Raw genomic sequence first — 22,054 nt, 5'->3', positions numbered from 1 at the left:
GCCGACCCTGGCAGGAACAGCGGGCCGGTGGCAAGACAAGTGTCACCCACTCCCTGTGCAGAGAGACGAAGCCTGGCTGCTAAGGAGACATGAGGGGATGATTGGGCCGGGGAACATGCTCCAATCTGAGGAAGGAGTCTGGGCAGAAAGAAGGTCTTTCCTGTGCCTCTGGTCCCAAGTGGAAAGCATCTCCTTGGCCACCTGTCCAGAGGGCAGACGTGGGCTTGCCACCAAGCTCCCGGGCCTGAACTCACAGAAACACCTCCTGGAGGAACGGGCAATCAGATGCCGTCTTCCTCCAGGATGTGGCAGCATTGGCGGAGGCAGGCGGTGTCCCGGGGAAACAGGGACACTTACCCATTACTACCCATCCCAGGGCACGGGCGGTGTGCAGTGATCCTCTCGCGTCTCCTCAAGGACAGGGAAGGCACTGGCCTAGTCCCCTGTCCACCTGAATGCCAGAGCAAAAGGGCCGGCCGTGCCTACGCTGAGAGATGGCATTGTGAGCAGAGTGCCATCCTAGACCACGCACGCTGCTGCAGGGTCGAGACTGTGTCTGCTTATTTCAGCTTGGCAGGATGAACCCAGGATATGAACTTGGAGCCCGGGATAGCAAGGCCCCAAGAGGTAACAGCTCTCCCGCAGAACTTCTTCCCTGACGCGACTGAAGCCTTGCTGAAGAAGCAGCGGCGAAGTGCTGTTCGCTTCAAGCCAAAGCGTCTGCGAAAGCACAGCATTTGCTGAGAAATCAGAGTCGGTTCTGCGGGCTCTTCTGCTGCCTGCCTGTGCCCAGTCTCGCAGTGGATGAAACCCGCATACAGCGAAAGCCTCTTTGCCCGGGCATCTCCTCTGCTAAAGCACCGCATTCGTTGGGAAATCAGAATCGGATGTGTGGGATGCTGCAGCTGAATGCCTGAGCTAGTCTCCGCAGAATGGTTGAAGATACTCGCATGGAGCGAAATCCTCTTTGCCCTAGCACCCCTCTGCCTGAGAGAGAAGCGCGGTTGCGCCTGTGGAAAGAGCCTTAAGGAAAGGGACACGTCTTTCACTGCGCTCCCCAGGAGCATGTCTGTGGAAGGTGCAGCACGCTGCCCAGGGAGAAGAGCAGGAGCCGTTGGCCTTCTGGTCTGGAAACGGTTGCGAAGCAGGAGAGCCGGCCCTGGAAGGCACAGCGGCCGGTGGCAATACAAGTGTCACACGATCCCTGTGCAGAGAGACGGAAGCCTGGCTGCTACGGAGAGAGGAGGGGATGAGTAGGGCAGGGCACGTGCTCCACTCTTAGGAAGGAGTTTGGGCAGAAAGCATGCCTGTCCTGAGCCTCTGGGCACAAGGAGACAGCAGCTCTTTGGCCACCTGTCCCTGGGGCAGACATGCGCTAGCCACAAGGCGCCTACGCTGAACTCGCAGAAATAGCTCCCTGAAATAACGGGGAGTCAGACGCCATCTTCCTCCAGGATGTGGAAGCTTGGAGGAGGCACGGGGTTTAAGGGGAAGGGGTGGGGACAGTCCCCCAAAGCTCCCTATTCAGTGCACGGGCGGTGTGCAGGGATCTTGTCTCCTCTCCTTTCCTGTGGGGAAAGCACTGGGCTAGTCCACGAGTCCGCCTGAGCGCCTGAGTAAAAGGCCAAGCGATGCCTACACCGGGAGATGGTAGTGTGTATAGGGTGCCATCCTAGGCTCCTCATGCTACTGCAGGGTTGTGGCTGTGTCTGCTTAGTTCGGCCTGGCAGGGTGAACCCAGGACGCGAACATGGAGCCCAGGAAAAAAGGCCCAAGAGGCAGCAGCTCTCCCGCAGCTCTTCTTCCCTGACGCGACTGAAGCCTTGCTGAGGAAGCAGCAGCGAAGTGCTGTTCGCTCCAAGCCAAAACCTCTGCGAAAGCACAGAATTCGCTGAGAAATGTTCTGCGGGCTGCTGCTGCTTGCCTGAGCCCTGTCTCGCGGTGGGAGAAACCCGCATACAGCGAAAGCCTCTTTGCCTTGTCATCTGCCCTTGGAAAGCACAGCATTCGTTGGGAAATCTGAGTTGGGTTTGCAGATGCTGCTGCTGCTTGCCTGAGCTAGTCTCCGCAGCACGGTGGATGATACCCGCATGGAGCGAAATACCCTTTGCCCTGGCATCCCTTCTGCCTGAGAGAGAGGCGTGGTTGCACACGTCTGTCACCGCGCTCCCCAGGAGCAAGTGTTGGGAAGGCGCAGCACGCCGCCCCTGGAGAAGAGAAGGAGCCGTTAGCCTTGGGTTCAGGAAACGCTCGGGAAGCAAGATAGCCTGCCGTGGCCCGAACAGCAAGCCTGTGGCAAGACAAGTGTCCCCCGCTCCTTGTGCGGAGAGATGGAAGCCTGGCTGCTAAGGAGACATGAGGGGATGACTAGGGCAGGGGCGCGTGCTCCCCTCTGAGGAAGGATTCTGGGCAGAACGCAGGCCTGTCCTATGCCTCTGTTTCCAAGGGGAGAGCATCTCCTTGGCCACCTGTCCCAAGGGCAGACTTGGGCTTGCCCCCAGGTGCCATACCCGCAACTCGCAGAAACAACCCCATGGAGAAACGAGCAGTCAGATGCCATCTTCCACCTAGATGTGGCAGCGATGTGGGTGGCAGGGTGTGTGCCGGGGAAGGAGTGGAGACTGTCCCCCACAGTTCCCCATCCAAGTTTACGAGCCGTGTGCAAGGATCCTGTCGCCTCCTCTCTCCTGTGGTGAAGGCACTGGCCTAGACCCCATGTCTGCTTGAGCGCCGGAACAATAGACAAAGCCTTACCTACCCCAGGAGATGGTAATAGGCATAGAGTGCCATGCTAGGCCACGCATGCTGCTGCAGGGTTGTGACTGTCTGCTTAGTTCGGCCTAGCAAGGTGAACCCCTGGCGCGAACTTGGAGCCCGGGAAAGCAAGGCCCAAGAGGCACCAGCTCTCAGGCATCTCTTCTTCCCTGACGCGAACGAAGCCTTGCTGAGGAAGCAGTGGTGAAGTGCAGTTCGCTCCAAGGCCAAAGCCTCTCTGAAAGCACAACATTCGCTGAGAAATCAGTCGGTACTGTGGGCTGCTGCTGCTGGTTGCCTGAACCCAGTCTTAAGGCTCTTTGCCCGGTCATCTCCTCTGGGAAAGCACAGCATTCGTTGGGAAATCAGAGTTGGGTTTGGGGATGCTGCTGCTGCTTGCCTGAGCTAGTCCCTGCAGCACGGTGGAAGATACCCGCATGGAGCGAAATTCTCTTTGCCCTAGCATCCCCTCTGCCTGAGAGAGAAACGTGTTTGCACATCTGAAAGGGCCTTAAGGAAAGGGACATGTCTTTCCCCGCCCTACCATGGAGCACGTCTGGGGTAGGCGCAGCACGCTGCCCCCGGAGAAGAGGAGCCGTTGGCCTTGGGGTCGGAAAACGCTCGAGAAGCAGGATAGCCTGCCGTGGCAAGTACAGCAGGCTGGTGGCAAGACAAGTGTCACCCGCTCCCTGTGTGGAGAGATGGAAGCCTGGCTGCTAAGGAGATATGAGGGGACGACTAGGGTTGGGGCGCGTGCTCCCCTCTGAGGAAGGAGTCTGGACAGAAGGCAGGCCTGTCCTGTGCCTCTGGTCCCAAGGGCACAGCATCTCCTTGGACAACAGTCCGTAGGGCAGACTTGGGCTTGCTACCAGGCATCATACCCTGAATTCGCAGAAACAGCTCCTTGGAGAAAAGGGCAGTCAGATGCCATCGTCCTCCAAGATGTGACATCGTTGTCGGTGGCAGGGTGTGTGCCGGGGAAGGAGTGGCGACAATCCCCCAAAGCTCCCCAATCTAGTGCACGGGCGGTGTTCAGGGATCCTGTCGCCTCTCCTCTCCTGTGTGGAAGGCACTGGCCTTGTCCACGAGTCCGCCTGAGGGCCAGTGCAAAAGGCCAAGCGTTGCCTACACTGGGAGATGGTAGTGTGCATAGATTGCCATCCTAGGCCACGCACGCGGCTGCAGGTTTGTGGCTGTGTCTGCTTACTTCGGCCTGGTTGGGTTAATCCAGGGCGTGAACATGGAACCCGGGAAAGCAAGGCCCAAGAGGCACCAGCTCTCCCACGGCTTCTCTTCCCTGAGGCGACAGAGCGGACGCCCAAAGCCTTGCTGAGGAAGCAGCAGCGAAGTGCGGTTCGCACCAAGCTGAAAATCTCTGCGAAAGCTTAGCAGTCACTGGGAAAGCAGAGTTGGTTATGTGAGCTGCTGTTGCTGCTTGCCTTATCCTAGTATTCGCAGCATGGCGGGAGAAACCCTCATAGAGTGAAAGCTTCTTTGCCCGGGCATCCCCTCTGGGAAAGCACATCATTCTTTGGGAAAACAGAGTCGGGTCTGTGGGATGCTTCTGCTGCTTGCCTGAGCTAGTCTCCACAGCACAGTGTAATAAACCCGCATGGAGCGAAATCCTCTTTGCTTGGGCATCCCCTCTGCCTGAGAGAGAAGCATGGTTACACCTGTGGAAAGAGCCTTAAGGAAAGGGACACGTCTGTCACTGCAGAGCGACGGAATCCTGGCTGCTAAGGAGACACGAGAGGAAGATTAGGGCAGGGGAAAGGGCTCCACTCTGAGGAAGGAGTCTGGGCAGAAAGCATGCCTGTCCTGAGCCTCTGGGCCCAAGGAGACAGCAGCTTTGGCCACCTGTCTCTGGTGGAGACATGGGCTTGCCACCAGGCGCCTACCCTGAACTCGCAGAAACAGCTCCCTGAAAGAACTGGCAGTCATATTCCGTCTTCCTCCAGGATGTGGAAGCGTTCGCGAAGGCACGGGGTGTCCAGGCAAGGATTGGGGACCGTCCCCCACAGCTCCCCATCCCAGTGCGCGGGCGGTGGGCAGGGATCGTGACGCCTCTCCTCTCCTGTGGGGAAGGCACTGGCTTGGTCCCCGAGTCTGCGTGCACGCCAGAGCAAAAAGCCAAGCTTTGCCTATGCCAGGAGATGGTAGTGGGCTTAGAGTGCCATCCTAGGGCGCGCACGATTCTGCAGGGTTGTGACTCTGTCTTAGTTCAGCTAGGCAGTGTGAACCGAAGTGCTAACATGGAGCCCGGGAAAACAAAGCCCAAGAGGCACCAGCTCTCCCACAGCTCTTCTTCCCTGACGGGACCGAGCGAACGCCCAAAGCCTTGTTGAGGAAGCGGCAGCGAAGTGCGTTTCACGCCAAGCTGAAAACCACTACAAAAGCATATCAGTCGCTGGGAAATCAGAGTCGGTTCTGTGGGCTGCTCTTGCTCCTTGCCTTAGCCTAGTATTCGCAGCAGAGTGGGAGAAACCTGCATAGAGCGAAAGCCTCTTTGCCCGAGCATTCCCTCTGGGAAAGCACAGCATTCTTTGGGAAATCAGAGTCGGGTCTGTGGGATGCTGCTGCTGCTTGCCTTAGCTAGTCTCCACAGCACGGTGTAATAAACCCGCATTGAGCAAAATCCTCTTTGCCCGTGCATCCCCCTCTGCCTGAGAGAGCACCTGTCGAAACAGCCTTAATGAAAGGGACACGTCTGTTACCGCGCTCCTCAGGAGCATGCCTGCATAAGACGCCGCACGCCGCCCTGGGAGAAGTGAAGGAGCTGTTGGCGTTGCTGTCGGGAAACGGTGGTGAAGCAGGAGAGCCTGCCATGGCAGGAACAGCAGGCAGGTGGCAAGACAAGTGTCACCCGCTCCCTGTGGGGATAAAATGAAGCCTGGCGGCTGAGGAGACACGAGCGGCTAAGGAGCCATGAGGGCGCTCGTGATCCTCTCTGAGGAAGGAGTCTGGGCAGAAGGCAGGCCTGTCCTGTGCCTCTGGTCCCAAGGGGCCAGCATCTCCTTGGACACCTGTCCCTAGGGCAGACTTGGGTTTGCCACCAGGCGCAATACCCGGAACTCACAGAAAGAGCTCCCTGGAGAAACAGGCAGTCAGAGGCCTTCTTCCTCCAAGATGTGGCAGCGTAAATAACCAGATGAATAACCAGTGAATATTATTATAGTAAATATATGCACATTTATAAACTGAGAATTTTCAGGAGTGACAGCCAATGTAGAAAATCGAGATGGTGTTATAGAAAATTCCATAAAACCCTTTGCATTAGTTTAACAGCCCGGTATAATATTTAGAAACATGTGTAATTTCTTTGAGCAGTTAAGCATAGAAAAACATGGCTGAAATAATGATAAACACTTAACATTTACTTAAATTTTTGTTTATTTTTATCCTTTAATGCCCATCTTGTGTTCCTAATGTCCTAAGTATTTGTGGTTGTTAGAGCAAAGTAAATTTGAAAATTTCCATGGGGAGGGGAAATGGTATCTGTTTGTAAAACAAAACAAAACAAAACAAAAACACAGGGCACCTTTCCTATGGTTGTGAGCTGCCCTTCCCTTACTGCTCAATGCATTTTCATTAACACCCACCTCACAGTCCATAGGCAGCTATCTGTGTTCCCATCTTTAAGAAATTTTATCCTACAAGTCTTTCCTCATGACACTGTTGCCTATTACATAAATCAAACAGACATTCAACCTCTTGGAATGGAATCCGAAACCCACAAAGCTGACTGCTGTCAGGACTCATAAGGAAGGCAATTAATAAATTTATTATTTAGGAGAGGAGTTGTTTGCTTTCCAAAAATCCATGCAAAGTTGGAATGTTATCCGGAGTGTATATCAAACTGACGAAGCTAAAAGTGTCTTTTTATCTCAGGTTCACCCATTTGACAATCATTATATTTTCTCCTTTATCTCTGGTTTGGTCAGCTATGCTAGTGTCAGAACACTTAATTCATTCAGCCAATCAACAAAGACCTATTTAGTACTAATTTTTTGTGGGTGGGATGAATAAGACAAATATCTGCCACAATGGAGCATATGATCTAGAGTTTAAAATTCATATTTGAATTACGTACATACCACCACATACATGAATTACATACTTACCACCACAAATGTAAACAACACTTATAAAATTGATAATGCGAAGGAGAAGACCTTAATATTAAAAGCAATAAAATTGATATGTCTATTAGTGGAAATAAAAAATAGTCATATATTAACTAAAGTAAAATTTAGGGCTCCCTGGGTGACTCAATCAGTTAAGCAGCTGCATTTGGCTCAGGTCATGATCCCAGGGTCCTGGGATTAAGACCTGCATCGGGCTCACTGCTGGGTAATAAGCCTGCCTCTCGATCTTCCTCTGCCTGCCACTCTGCGAACTTGAGCTCTCTCTATCTCTCTCTCTGTCAAATAAACAGAATCTTAAAAAAAAAAAAGATAAAGTAACACTTACTGAAGCTTTGGGGATGGTGATGTCATCAAGATGGCAACATGGATGCATGGATGGCTCCTTATTTATTGCGAAAGGTAAATGTATAGTCAAAACCAGATTCTCTAATATTGTAATGGTGATATATAAATCATTTAGTAGTCTAGATTAAAAGTTAAAAAAACAAGCCTATTAAAAATAACTATAACTGCAATCATTTGTTATTGAAAATACAATATAAAAATGATCTAAAATGTAAAAACATCAATAACCTGTTGTTATAGGAGAAGTATAAATTTTCTGTAAACTATTGAAGTTCAGTTGTTTTCAAAATAAAATGGAATGTTATAACTAACGTATTTTATATAAGCTTAATGGTAAATATAAAAAATTAGTAGATTCACAAAAGATTTTGATAAAGAAGTTAAAACATACTGCCACAAAAAGTCATCAGATTACAAACAAAGACAACAAGACAGGAAATAAAGAGCAGAGCATCTACAAAAGAGAAACAAAACAGATAAACACTGGGGAAAGAAAAAAAAATTTTAAAAGGGAGGGGAAGGCAAACCATAGTACACTTAACTATAAGTAACAAACTGTTTCTGGAGGGGAGATGGGCAGGGGTATGGGATAAGCCAGTAATAATTATTAGGAGGTCACTTGTGATGAGCATTGATGAGCATATGTAAATGGTGAATTACTAAATTCTACTCCTGAAACTAATATTACACTATATACTAACTAAAATTTAAATAAATCATGAAATATAAAAAGAATGAAAGGCAATAGTTAAGTCCTTACCTATCCATAATTACTTTAACTATAAGTGAATGGAATCATCAGTTGGAAGACATAGAAAGGCTAGAATAGATTAAAAAACAAACAAAAAACACAAGATCCAACAATATGTGGCATATAAAAGAATCACTTTAGCTTTAAGGACACACATGGGCAGAGAGTAAAGGTATGGAAAACGATATTCCAAGCTAATGATAACAAAAGAAAACAAGGGTGGCAATAACTATAACAGACAAAATAGGGTTTATATAAGCTAAAAATTACCACAGGAGTCAAAGAAGGTCATTATACAATAAGAAAAGTGTCATCAATTCATCAATACAGTAATTGTAAATATCATGTACCTAATATTGAGCCACATAAATATATAAAACAAATACTAACAAAACAAAAAGGAGAAATAAATAGCAATACAATAATATCTGGGGACAATAATACCCCACTCTTACCTATGGATAGATCATCCAGACAGAAAATCAATAAGAAAATTGTGAATTTAGACACTATGCCTGGACAACTGGGTGGCTCAGTCAGTTAAGCCTTTGCCTTTGGCTCAGGTCGTGATCCCAGGGTCCTGAGATAGAGTCCCACATTGGGCTCCCTGCTCAGGAGGGGGTCTTCTCACTCTGTCTCTGCGCTTGCCCCTTGCTCATTCTCTCTGCCCTGCTCTCTCTCAAACAAACAAAACAAACAAACAAACAAGAAATATGTCAAATGAACCTAACATATTTACAGGATATTCCATCCAATAGTATCATAATAAATATTCTTCTCAAACACATGTGGAAAATTTTCTAGGATAGATCACATTTTAAACCACAAAACAAGAGTCCCCCCAAAATCAATAATATAGAAAGCATATCAAGTATATTTCCAGCCAAAATAATATGAAACTAGAAATCAATACAGAAGGAAATTTGGAAAATTTACAAATACACAGACATACACATTTTTAAACAAACAAAAAATCAAAAAAAGAAGACAAAGTGGGAATAAAATACATCTTGAGGAAAATAAAAAATATATACCAAAAAATTATGAGAAGCAGCAAAGCAGTTATAAAAGGAAATTTTATAGCTATAAATGTATATAAAAAAAGATTTCAAATAAAGAACTTAATATAAAAATTCAAAAAAATACAAAAAGAACAAAGTAAACTTAAAAGTAGCAAAAGGAAGGAAAAAACTAAAAATTAGGGCAGAAATAAATGAAATATAGAATTAAAAAACTAGAAAGTTTTTTTTTAAATGGTAAATAAAATTAAACTTGTTAATGGTAAATAAAAAAAAAAAAAGACAGCTATCCAGAATAGATCACATCCTTGGTCCTAAATCAGGACTCAACCGGTATCAAAAGATTGGGATCATTCCCTGCATATTTTCAGACCACAATGCTCTAAAGCTAGAACTCAACCACAAAAGGAAGTTTGAAAAGAACCCAAATACATGGAGACTAAACAGCATCCTTCTAAAGAATGAATGGGTCAACCGGGAGATTAAAGAAGAATTGAAAAAAATCATGGAAACAAATGATAATGAAAATACAAAGGTTCAAAATCTGTGGGACACAACAAAGGCAGTCCTGAGAGGAAAATATATAGCGGTACAAGCCTTTCTCAAGAAACAAGAAAGGTCTCAGGTACACGACCTAACCCTACACCTAAAAGAGCTGGAGAAAGAACAAGAAAGAAACCCTAAGCCCAGCAGGAGAAGAGAAATCATAAAGATCAGAGCAGAAATCAATGAAATAGAAACCATAAAAACAATAGAACAAATCAACGAAAGTAGGAGCTGGTTCTTTGAAAGAATTAATAAAATTGATAAACCCCTGGACTGACTTATCAAAAAGAAAAGAGAAAGCACCCAAATAAATAAAATCATGAATGAAAGAGGAGAGATCACAACTAACACCAAAGAAATACAAACTATTATAAGAACATACTATGAGAAACTCTACGGCAAAAAATTTGACAATCTGGAAGAAATGGATGCATTCCTAGAAACATATAAACTACCACAACTGAACCAGGAAGAAATAGAAAGCCTGAACAGACCCATAACCAGTAAGAAGATTGAAACAGTCATTAAAAATCTCCAAACAAACAAAAGCCGAGGGACAGACGGCTTCCCGGGGGAATTCTACCAAACATTTAAAGAAGAACTAATTCCTATTCTCCTGAAACTGTTCCAAAAAATAGAAATGGAAGGAAAACTTCCAAACTCATTTTATGAGGCCAGCATCACCTTGATCCCAAAACCAGACAAGGATCCCACCAAAAAAGAGAGATATACACCAATATCCTTGCTGAAAACAGATGCAAAAATACTCAACAAAATACTAGCCAATAGGATTCAACAGTACATTAAAAGGATTCTTCACCACGACCAAGTGGGATTTATTCCAGGGCTGCAAGGTTGGTTCAACATCCGCAAATCAGTCAATGTGATACAACACATCAATAAAAGAAAGAACAAGAACCATATGATACTCTCAATAGATGCTGAAAAAGCATTTGACAAAGTACAGCATCCCTTCCTGATCAAAACTCTTCAAAGTGTAGGGATAGAGGGCACATACCTCAATATCATCAAAGCCATCTATGAAAAACCCACCGTAAATATCATTCTCAATGGAGAAAAACTGAAAGCTTTTCCGCTAAGGTCAGAAACACGGCAGGGATGTCCATTATCACCATTGCTATTCAACATAGTACTAGCGGTCCTAGCCTCAGCAATCAGACAACAGAAGGAAATTAAAGACATCCAAATTGGCAAAGAAGAAGTCAAATTATCACTCTTCGCAGATGATATGATACTATATGTGGAAAACCCAAAAGACTCCACTCCAAAACTGCTAAAACTTATACAGGAATTCAGTAAAGAGTCAAGATATAAAATCAATGCAAGGAAATCAGTTGCATTTCTCTACACCAACAGCAAGACAGAAGAAAGAGAAATTAAGGAGTCAATCCCATTTATAATTGCACCCAAAACCATAAGATACCTAGGAATAAACCTAACCAAAGAGACACAGAATCTATACTCAAAAAATTATAAAGTGCTCATGAAAGAAATTGAGGAAGACACAAAGAAATGGAAAAATGTTCCATGCTCCTGGATTGGAAGAATAAATATTGTGAAAATGTCTATGCTACCTAAAGCAATCTACACATTTAATGCAATTCCTATCAAAGTACCATCCATCTTTTTCAAAGAAATGGAACAAATAATTCTAAAATTTATATGGAACCAGAAAAGACCTCGAATAGCCAAAGGGATATTGAAAAAGAAAGCCAACGTTGGTGGCATCACAATTCTGGACTTCAAGCTCTATTACAAAGCTGTCATCATCAAGACAGCATGGTACTGGCACATAAACAGACACATAGATCAATGGAACAGAATAGAGAGCCCAGAAATAGACCCTCAACTCTACTTTTCGACAAAGCAGGAAAGAATGTCCAATGGAAAAAAAAACTGCCTCTTCAATAAATGGTGCTGGGAAAATTGGAAAGCCACATGCAGAAAAATGAAATTGGACCATTTCCTTACAGCACACACAAAAATAGACTCAAAATGGGTGAAGGAACTCAGTGTGTAAAAGGAATCCATGAAAATCCTTGAGAACACAGGCAGCAACCTCTTCGACCTCAGCCGCAGCAACATCTTCCTAGGAACAACGCCAAAGGCAAGGGAAGCAAGGGCAAAAATGAACTATTGGGATTTCATCAAGATCAAAAACTTTTGCACAGCAAAGGAAACAGTTAACAAAATCAAAAGACAACTGACAGAATGGGAGAAGATATTTGCAAATGACATATCAGATAAAGGACTAGTGTCCAGAATCTATAAAGAACTTAGCAAACTCAACACCCAAAGAACAAATAATCCAATCAAGAAATGGGCAGAGGACATGAACAGACATTTCTGCAAAGAAGACATCCAGATGGCCAACAGACACATGAAAAAGTGCTCCATATCACTCGGCATCAGGGAAATACAAATCAAAACCACAATGAGATATCACCTCACACCAGTCAGAATGGCTAAAATCAACAAGTCAGGAAATGACAGATGCTGGCGAGGATGCAGAGAAAGGGGAACCCTCCTCCACTATTGGTGGGAATGCAAGCTGGTGCAACCTCTCTGGAAAACAGCATGGACGTTCCTCAAAATGTTGAAAATAGAATTGCCCTATGACCCAGCAATTGCACTACAGGGTATTTACCCTAAAGATACTAACGTCGTGATCCAAAGGGGCACGTGCACCCGAATGTTTATAGCAGCAATGTCCACAAGAGCCAAACTATGGAAAGAACCTAGATGTCCATCAACAGATGAATGGATCAATAAGGTGTGGTATATATACACAATGGAATACTATGCAGCCATCAAAAGAAATGAAATCTCTTGCCATTCACGACAACATGGATGGAACTAGAGCGTATCATGCTTAGTGAAATAAGTCAAGCAGAGAAAGACAACTATCATATGATCTCCCTGATATGAGGAAGTGGTGATGCAACAGGGGGGCTTACGTGGGTAGGAGAAGAGTAAATGAAACAGGATGGGATTGGGAGGGAGACAAACCATAAGTGACTCTTAATCTCACAAAACAAACTGAGGGTTTCTGGGGGAAAGGGGTTTGAGATAAGGGGGTGGGATTATGGACATTGGGGAGGGTATGTGCTTTGGTGAGTGCTGTGAAGTGTGTAAACCTGGTGATTCACAACCTGTACCCCTGGGGATAAAAATATATGTTTATAAAAAATAAAATTTAAAAAAAAGACAGCTAGACTAACTCAGAAAAAAGAGAGAGGACTCAATAAAATCAGAAATGAAAAAGGAGACATTATAACAGATACCACAGAAATATAAAGGATAAAAGACAGTTAAATGCCAGCGAATCAAAAGCCTAGAGGAAATGGACAAATTCCTAGGCACATACAACCAATCAAGACTGAATCATAAGGACATAAAAAATGTGAACAGACCAATAAGTGGTAAGGAGATTGAATCCGTAATAAAAACCTTCTAACAAATAAAAGTCCAGAATCAGATGATTTCCACAGTGAATTCTACCAAATATTTTAAGGCAAAATAATACAAATACTTTTTAAACCCTTCCCAAAGAGTTGAAGAGGTTGAAATACTCCGAGGCACATTTTACAGGCCAGCATTATCTTGATATCAAAACCAGACAGGAGCACTACAAACGCAAAACAAAACAAAACAAAAACAAACAAACAAACAAAAAAACAAAGCAGCAACAAAAAGAACTACTGGATAATATTCCTGATAAATAAAAATGTAAAAATTCTCTACAAAATGCTACAAAACTGAATTCACCAGCACATATCAGTAAATGTGTTGCATTATATTAATAGAATGATCAATAAAATCTCATATGATCAACTCAATATATGCAGAAAAGGCATTTGACAAAATTTAACACCCTTTCATAATAAAAATACTCACCAAACTGGGTACAGAAAGAATACACATCAACATAATAAAAACCACATATTCCGTGGAAGGATTCAAGATGGCGGAGAAGTAGCAGGCTGAGACGACATCAGGTACAAGGAGATCAGCTAGATAGCTTATCTAACCATTGCAAACACCTACAAATCCAATGGGAGATCAAAGAGAAGGAGAGCAACAATTCTAGAAACAGAAAATTGATCACTTTCTGAAAGGTAGAGCCGGCAGAAAAGTGAACCCGAAGAACAGGAAGGTAGACCGCGGGGGGGGGGGGGGTGCAGCTCCTGGCAAGCGGGGGAGCAACGGAGCACAAAATCAGGACTTTTTAAAAGTTTGATCCACTGAGGGATATCACCCCAGAGGCTAAACCAGAGTGAAGCCCAAGTGGGCTCAGCATAGTCCCAGGTCCCTCAGGGTCACAGAAGGACCAGGGGTATCTGAGTGTCACAGAACTCACAGGTATTAGAGTGGGGAAGCCGGCTACAGAGACAAAGCTGAGGAGTGAGCTCTCAACCCAGGGTTACTTTGAAGCAGGCATAGGCAGGATGAGCTTGGAGCACGGCCAAGGGCCAGGGAGACGGGAGTAATTGAGCTCTTTTCTCCAAGCATGGCCAGAGGCCAGGGAGATGAGAATGACCAAGGACTTTTCTCCAAGTACGAGTGACAGAGCGCTTTTCTTCAAGCATGGCCAGAGGCTGTGAAGATGGGAGTGATTAAGCACTTTTCTCTAAGGGTGCACTGAGGAGCGGGGCCTTGAGCTCTCCACTCCTCTGGGCAGGATTGTGAGACCGCCATTATCATTCCATCACCCAGAACTCTACGGAAAGCCTTCAGGGAACAAAAGCTCTCGGATTACTTAGCCTTACCCCAGGTAAGGGCAGAACAAATCCATCTCGGGCAAAGACACTTGAGAATCAATACAACAGGCCCCTTGCCAGAAGACCAACAAGAAACCCAGCCAAGATCAACTTCACTTAGTAAGGAGAACAGTGGAATTCCAGAGGAGGAGAAAGCAAAACAAGGAATTCATGGCTTTCTCCCAATGATTCATTAGTCTTGCAGTTATATCTTTTTTTCTTTTTTCTTCTGCTAATTTTTTTAACTTTTACCCTTTCCTCTTTTAATGATTTTTAACTAGTTTATTTTTAAAATACCTTACAAAAAATAATCATCTATTTTGAACCTTCATTATTATAGTCATATTTTATCCTCCATTGTACCTAACTATATATTTTTTACACATAGGGTTTTTTCTTTTAAAAAATTTGGGGTATAACTTCTCCTAATAGAACAAAATATACCCTAAATCTATCTCCAAGATAGTTCTAGTGTCCAGACTGAGCAGATTCTCTCCAGTTTATTTTTCTTTACTGTCCCAACCAACTTGCTTTATCAACTTATTTTTAGAAATTAAATTTATTTCTCATTTTTTTAAAGATTTTATTTATTTATCAGAGAGAGGGTGGGAGAGAGTGAGCACAGGCAGACAGAATGGCAGGCAGAGGCAGAGGGAGAAGCAGGCGCCCTGCCGAGCAAGGAGCCCGATGTGGGACTCGATCCCAGGATGCTGAGATCATGACCTGAGCCGAAGGTAGCTGCTGAACCAACTGAGCCACCCAGGCGTCCCTTTTTTCCTCATTTTTATAGGTTTATTCCATCCCTTCATTGTGCCTACCCTTTTATGTTTTTCATCCTTTAAAATCTTGGGAGGTAGTTTCTTCTAAGAGACCAAAATACTCCCCAAATTAAGTGAGTGACCCTGTTCTAGTCACAAGTCTAGTATATATATATTTTTTCTTTTTTAATATTTTTTCCTTGTTTTTTTTTAAACCCATTTTCCCCTTGAACTTCTTTTTTATCCCCTTTCATTCTCCCACAACTAGGGGTCTCTTCTGATTTGGTTAAAGCACATTTTCCTGGGGTCTTAACCACCCTTTTAGCATTTTATTGCTCCTTTGTATATTCTTATCTGCTCAAAATGACAAGGTGGAAAAACTCACCACAAGAAGAAGAACAAGAGGCAGAACCAAAAGCAAGGGACCTAATCAAAACAGACATTGGTAATATGACAGAACTAGAGTTCAGAATGACAACTCTCAAGGTTCTAGCTGGGCTCGAAAAAGGCATGGAAGATATTAGAGAAACCCTCTCCAGAGAGATAAAAGCCCTTTCTGGAGAAATAAAAGAACTAAAATCTAACCAAGTTGAAATCAAAAGAGCTATTAATGAGGTGCAATAAAAAATGGAAGTTCTTACTGCTAGGATAAATGAGGCAAAAGAATTAGTGATATAGAAGACCAAATTATGGAGAATAAAGAAGCTGAGCAAAAGAGAGACAAACAAATACTGGGCCATGAGGAGAGAATTTGAGAGATAAGTGAAACTATAAGACGACACAGCATTAGAATAATTGGGATCCCAGAAGAAGAAGAAAGAGAGAGGGGAGCAGAAGGTATATTGGAGAGAATTTTTGTAGAGAATTTCCCTAATATGGCAAAGGGAACAAACATCAAAATCCAGGAGATGCAAAGAATGACCCTCAAAATCAATAAAAATAGGTCCACACCCCACAACCTGATAGTAAAATTTACAACTGTTAACAACAAAGAGAAAATCCTGAAAGCAGCCTGGGAAAAGAAGTCTGTATTGTACAACAGTAAAAACATTTGACTGGCAGCAGACTTATCCACAGAGACCTGGCAGGCCAGAAAGAACTGGCATGATATATTCAGAGTGTTAAGGGAGAAAAACATGCAGCCAAGAATACTATATCCAGCTAGGCTATCATTGAAAATAGAAGGAGAGATTAAAAAGCTACCAGGACAAACAAAAGCTGAAAGAATTTGCAAACACCAAACCAACTCTCCAGGAAATATTGAAAGGAGTCCTCTAAGCAAAGAGAAAGCCTAGAAGTAGTAGATCAGAAAGGAACAGAAACAATATACAGTAACAGTCACATTATAGGCAATACAATGCCACTAAATTCATATCTCTCAATAGTTACCCTGAATGTAAATGGCCTAAATGCACCAATCTAAAGACACAGGGTATCATAATGGATAAAAAGCAAAACCCGTCAACATGCTGCCCAAGAAACTCATCATAGATCCGAAGACACCCCCAGATTTAAAGAGAGGGGGTGGAAAACAATTTACCATGCTAATGGACATCAGAAGAAAGCTGGGGTGGCAATCCTTATATCAGATCAATTAGATTTTAAGCCAAAGACTATAATAAGAGATGAGGAAGGACGCTATATCATACTCAAAGGGTCTGTCCAACAAGAAGACCTAACAATTTTAAATATCTATGTCCTTAACATGGGAGCAGCCAACTATATAAACCAATTAATAACAAAATCAAAGAAACACATCGACAACAATAAAATAATAGTAGGGGAATTTAACACTCCCCTCATTGAAATGGACAGATCATCCAAGCAACAGATCCACAAGGAAAAAGGCCTTAAATGACACACTGGACAAGATGGACATCACAGGTATATTCAACACATTCCATCCCAAAATAACAGAATACACATTCTTCTCTAGTGCACATGGAACATTCTCCAGAATAGACCACATCCTGGGTCATAAATCAGATCTCAACCATTATCAAAAGATTGGGATCATCCCCTGCATATTCTCAGACCACAATGCTCTGAAACTAGAACTAAATCACAAGAGGAAATTTGGAAAGAACACAAATACATGGAGACTAAACAGCATCCTTCTAAAAAATGAATTGGTCAACCAGGAAATTAAAGAAGAATTGAAAAAATTCATGGAAAGAAATGATAATGAAAACAAAAGTGTTCAAAATCTGTGGGATACAGCAAAGGCAGTTCTGAGAGGAAAATATAAAGCTGTACGAGCCTTTCTCAAGAAACAAGAAAGATCTCAAATACAAAACATAACCCTACACCTAAAGGGGTCAGAGAAAGAACAACAAAGAAAGCCTAAACCCAGCAGGAGAAGAGGAATAATAAATCAGAGCATAAATCAATGAAATAAAAACGAACAAAAAAGCACACAAACAAAGCAAAACAAAAAAACAATAGAACAAATCAACGAAACTAGGAGCTGGTTCTTTGAAAGAATTAATAAGATTGATAAAGAAAGAGAAAGGACCCAAATAAATAAAATCATGAATGAAAGAGGAGAGATCACAACCAACAGCAAAGAAATACAAACAATTATAAGAACATGCTATGAGCAACTCTACGCCAACAAATTCAACAATCGGGAAGAAATGGATACATTCCTAGAGACATATAAACTACCACAACTGAACCAGGAAGAAATAGAAAACCTGAACAGACCCATAACCAGTATGGAGATTGAAACAGTCATCAAAAATCTCCAAACAAACAAAAGCCCCGGGCCATATGGCTTCCCAGGGGAATCCTACCAAACATTTAAAGAAGAATTCATTCCTATTCTCCTGATACTGTTCCAAAAAAAGAGAAATGGAAGGAAAACTTCCAAACTCTTTTTTTTCTGAGGCCAGCATCACCTTCATCCCAAAACCAGACAAGGATCCCATCAAAAAAGAGAACTACAGACCAATATCCTTGATGAACACGGATGCAAAAATTCTCACCAAAATACTAGCCAATAAGATTCAACAGTACATTAAAAGGATTATTCACCACGACCAAGTGGGATTTATTCCAGGGCTACAAGGTTGGTTTAACATCTGCAAATCAATCAATGTGATACAACACATCAATAAAAGAAAGAACAAGAACCATATGATACTCTCCATAGATGCTGAAAAAGCATTTGGCAATGTGCAGTGTCCCTTCCTGATTAAAACTCTTCAAAGTGTAGGGATAGAGGGCACATATTATCAATATTATCAAAGCCATCTATGAAAACCCCACTGCAAATATCATTCTCAATGGAGAAAAACTGAATACTTTTCCGCTGAGGTCAGGAACACGGCAGGGATGTCCGTTATCACCACTGCTATTCAACATCGTACTAGAAGTCCTAGCCTCAGCAATCAGACAACAAAAAGAAATTAAAGGCATCCAAACTTTGCCAAATTGGCAAAAGAGAAGTCAAACTATCCCTGTTTGCAGACGATATGACACTGTATGTGGAAAGCTTAAAGGACTTCACTCCAAATCTGCTATAAATTGCATAGGAATTCTGTAAAGTGTCAGGATATAAATCAATGAACAGAAATTGGTTGCATTTTTTTATACCAACAAGACTGAAGAAATAGAAATTAAGGAGTGAATCCCATTTACAATTGCACTCAAAACCCTAAGATACCTAGGAATAAACCTAATCAAAGAGAAAAAGAATCTATACTCAGAAAACTCTAAAGTACTCATGAAAGAAATTGAAGAAGACACAAAGAAATGGAAAAATGTTCCATGCTCCTGTATTGGAAGAACAAATATTGTGAAAATGTCTATGCTACCTAAAGCAATCTACACATTTAATGCAATCCCTATCAAAAATCCCATCCGTTTTTTTCAAAGAAATGGGACAAATCATCCTAAAATATATATGGAACCAGAAAATATCTCGAATAGCCCGAGGAATATTGAAAAAGAAAGCCAAAGTTGTTGGCATCACAATTCCAGACTTCAAGCTCTATTACAAAGTTGTCATCATCAAGATAGTAGGGAACTGTCCCCAAAACAGACATAGATCAATGGAACAGAATAGAGAGCCCAGAAATACACCCTCAACTCTATGGTCAACTAGTCTTCAACAAAGCAGGAAGGAATGTCCTATGGAAAAGAGACAGCCTCTTCAACAAATGGTGTTGGGAAAATTGAACAGCCACATGCATAAACATGAAGTTGGACCTTTTCCTTACACCATACATGAAAATAGACTGGAAATGGATGAAGAAGCATAATGTGAGAAAGGAATCCATCAAAATCCTTGAGGAGAGAACAGGTAGCAACCTCTTTGACCTCAGCAGTAGCAACTTCTGCCTAGGAACATCACCAAAGGCAAGGGAAGCAAGGGCAAGAATGAACTATTGGGATTTCATCAGATCAAAAAGCTTTTGCACAGCAAAGGAAACAGTTAACAAAGCCAAAAGATGACTGTCAGAAGTTATCTGGGAGAAGATATTTGCAAATGACATACCAGATAAAGGGCCAGTATCTATCCAAAATCTATAAAGAGCTTATCAAACTCAACACCCTAAGAACAAATAATCCAATGAAGAAATGGGCAGAGGACATGAACAGACATTTCTGCAAAGAATTCATCCAAATGGCCAACAGACACATGAGAAAATGCTCCACATCACTCGGCATCAGGGAAATACAAATCAAAACCAGAATGAGATACCACCTCACACCTTTCAGAATGGCTAAAATGAACAAGTCAGTCAATGACAGATGCTGGCGAGGATGTGGAGAAAGGGCAACCCTCCTACACTGTACGTGGGAATGCAAGCTGGTGAAACCACTCTGGAAAACAGCGTGGAGGTGCCTCAAAAAGCTGAAAATAGAACTAGCCTATGACCCAGTGATTGTAGTACTGGGTATATACCCTAAAGATACAAACGTGGCATTCTGAAGGGGCACATGCACCCAAATGTTTATAGCAGCAATGTCCACAATAGTTAAACTATGGAAGGAACCTAAATGTCCTTCAACAGATGAATCAATAAAAAGATGTGGTATATATGTACAATGGGATACTATGCAGCCATCAAAAGAAATGAAATCCTGCTATTTGTGATGACGTGGATGGAACTAGAGGGTATTATGCTTGGCGAAATAAATCAATCTCAGAAAGACAACTATCATATGATCTCCCTGATATGATGAAGTGGAGATGCATCATAGGCGGTTTCGGGCGTACGAAAAGAAAAATAAAAGAAGATGGGATTGGGAGGGAGACAAAGCATAAAAGACTGAATCTCACAAAACAGACTGAGGGTTGCTGGGGGGAAGTGTGTTGGGAGAGGATGGTGGGGGTATGGACATTGGGGAGGGCAGGTGCTATGGTGAGTGATGGTGAGTGCTGTGAAATGTGTAAACCTGGTGATTCACAGACCTGTACTCCTAGGGATAATTACACATTATATGTTTATAAAAAATTTAAAAAAATAATTTAAAAAATCCATTAAAGAAAAAACACATATTGCAAATCTCATATTCAATCAAAAAAGTTTGAAAGTTTTCCCCTTAAAGATCAGAAAAAAGACAAATGTGTCCACTTTCACTACTCTCATTTGACATAGTACTGGATGTCCTAGCCAGAGAAAAAAGGAACACAAAGAAATAAAAGACTAAAAAAAAAAAAAAAAAAGGAAGAAGTAAAATTTTCTCTTTTTGGATAACATGAACTTACATGTAAAAGAATCCTAAAAAATTCACAAAAAATTTTGAATTAACAAATTTTGTAAAGCTGCCAAATACAAGATCAATATATAAAACACAAGAATTTTGTTTTGTTTCGGTTTTTTTTTAAAATATGGAATGCTTCCCAGTTTTTCTTGTCATCCTTGTTCAGTGATCAAGCTAATCTTCTCTGCATCATTCCAATTTTAGTATATGTGCTGCCAAAGTAAGCACAAGACAGGAGCATTTTAACACTCTAATGATGAACTGTCTGAAAAAATAAAGAGAACAATCTAATTCACACTAGCATCAAAACTAATAAAATACTTAGGAAAAGATTTAACTAAGAAGATGAAAGATCTGTACCCCATAAACTATGACATTGATAAAGAAATTGAAGGAGACACAAATGGAAAGATAGCTCATATTTATGAATGGTAAGAATTAACATTGTGTAAATTCAATTCGTATCAAAAATCCAATGTTAGGGGCGCCTGGTTGGCTCAGAGGGTTAAGCTACTGCCTTCGGCTCAGGTCATGATCCCAGGGTCCTGGGATCGAGCCCTGCATCAGGCTCTCTGCTCAGCAGGAAGCTGCTACCTCTTCTCTCTCTGCCTGCCTCTCTGCCTGCTTGTCATCTCTCTCAGTGAAATAAATAATTAAATAATCTTTTAAAAAATCCAATATTGTGTTTTTACAGAAGTAAAGAATCCTAAAATTTATATGAGACCATAAAAGACAACAAATAATTAAAGCAGTTCTGAGAAAGAAGGAAGAAGCGAAATTACACTCTTGATTTGAAACTATACTACAAAGCCCTCATGCTCAAAACAATAAAGTATACTGGCATAAAAACAGACCCATAAACAAGTAGAACAGAATCGAGAGTCCAGAAATAAATCCTTTCATACAGTCACCTAATATTTGACAGGGGCCAACATATATAATGGGTGAAGATAGTCTGTTCAATAAATGATATTTAAAACTGAATAGTCACATAAACCAGCATGAAACTGGAACCTTATATTACTCATAAATCTTAACTTGAAATAGATTAAAGACTTAAATGTGATGCATGAAACTAAATTTCCTAAAGGAAAACATAGGAAAAATTCTCCTTGACATTGGTCTTGCCAATAGTTTTTTGGATACCAGACCAAAAACACAAGCAAAAGAAGCAAAAATAAATAAATGGTATTACATTAAACTAAAGTTTCTGCATTGCCAAAAAAACAAAAGAGAGAGA

General features: G+C 42.4%; 1 non-coding gene across 1 annotated transcript; it reads right to left on the bottom strand.

Annotated features, from left to right (window-relative positions):
- Positions 1–20,935: 20,935 nt before the first annotated feature.
- LOC131817147 (U6 spliceosomal RNA) lies at positions 20,936–21,042 on the bottom strand. The gene has a single exon (XR_009348356.1). It is a non-coding gene; the product is annotated as a U6 spliceosomal RNA (small nuclear RNA).
- Between the last annotated feature and the right edge of the window lie 1,012 nt (positions 21,043–22,054).

The sequence above is a fragment of the Mustela lutreola genome, chromosome 15 (assembly GCF_030435805.1).
Source record: "Mustela lutreola isolate mMusLut2 chromosome 15, mMusLut2.pri, whole genome shotgun sequence".
NCBI classification, from domain to species: Eukaryota; Metazoa; Chordata; class Mammalia; order Carnivora; family Mustelidae; genus Mustela; species Mustela lutreola.
This window is presented reverse-complemented; position numbering and strand designations above follow the sequence as displayed.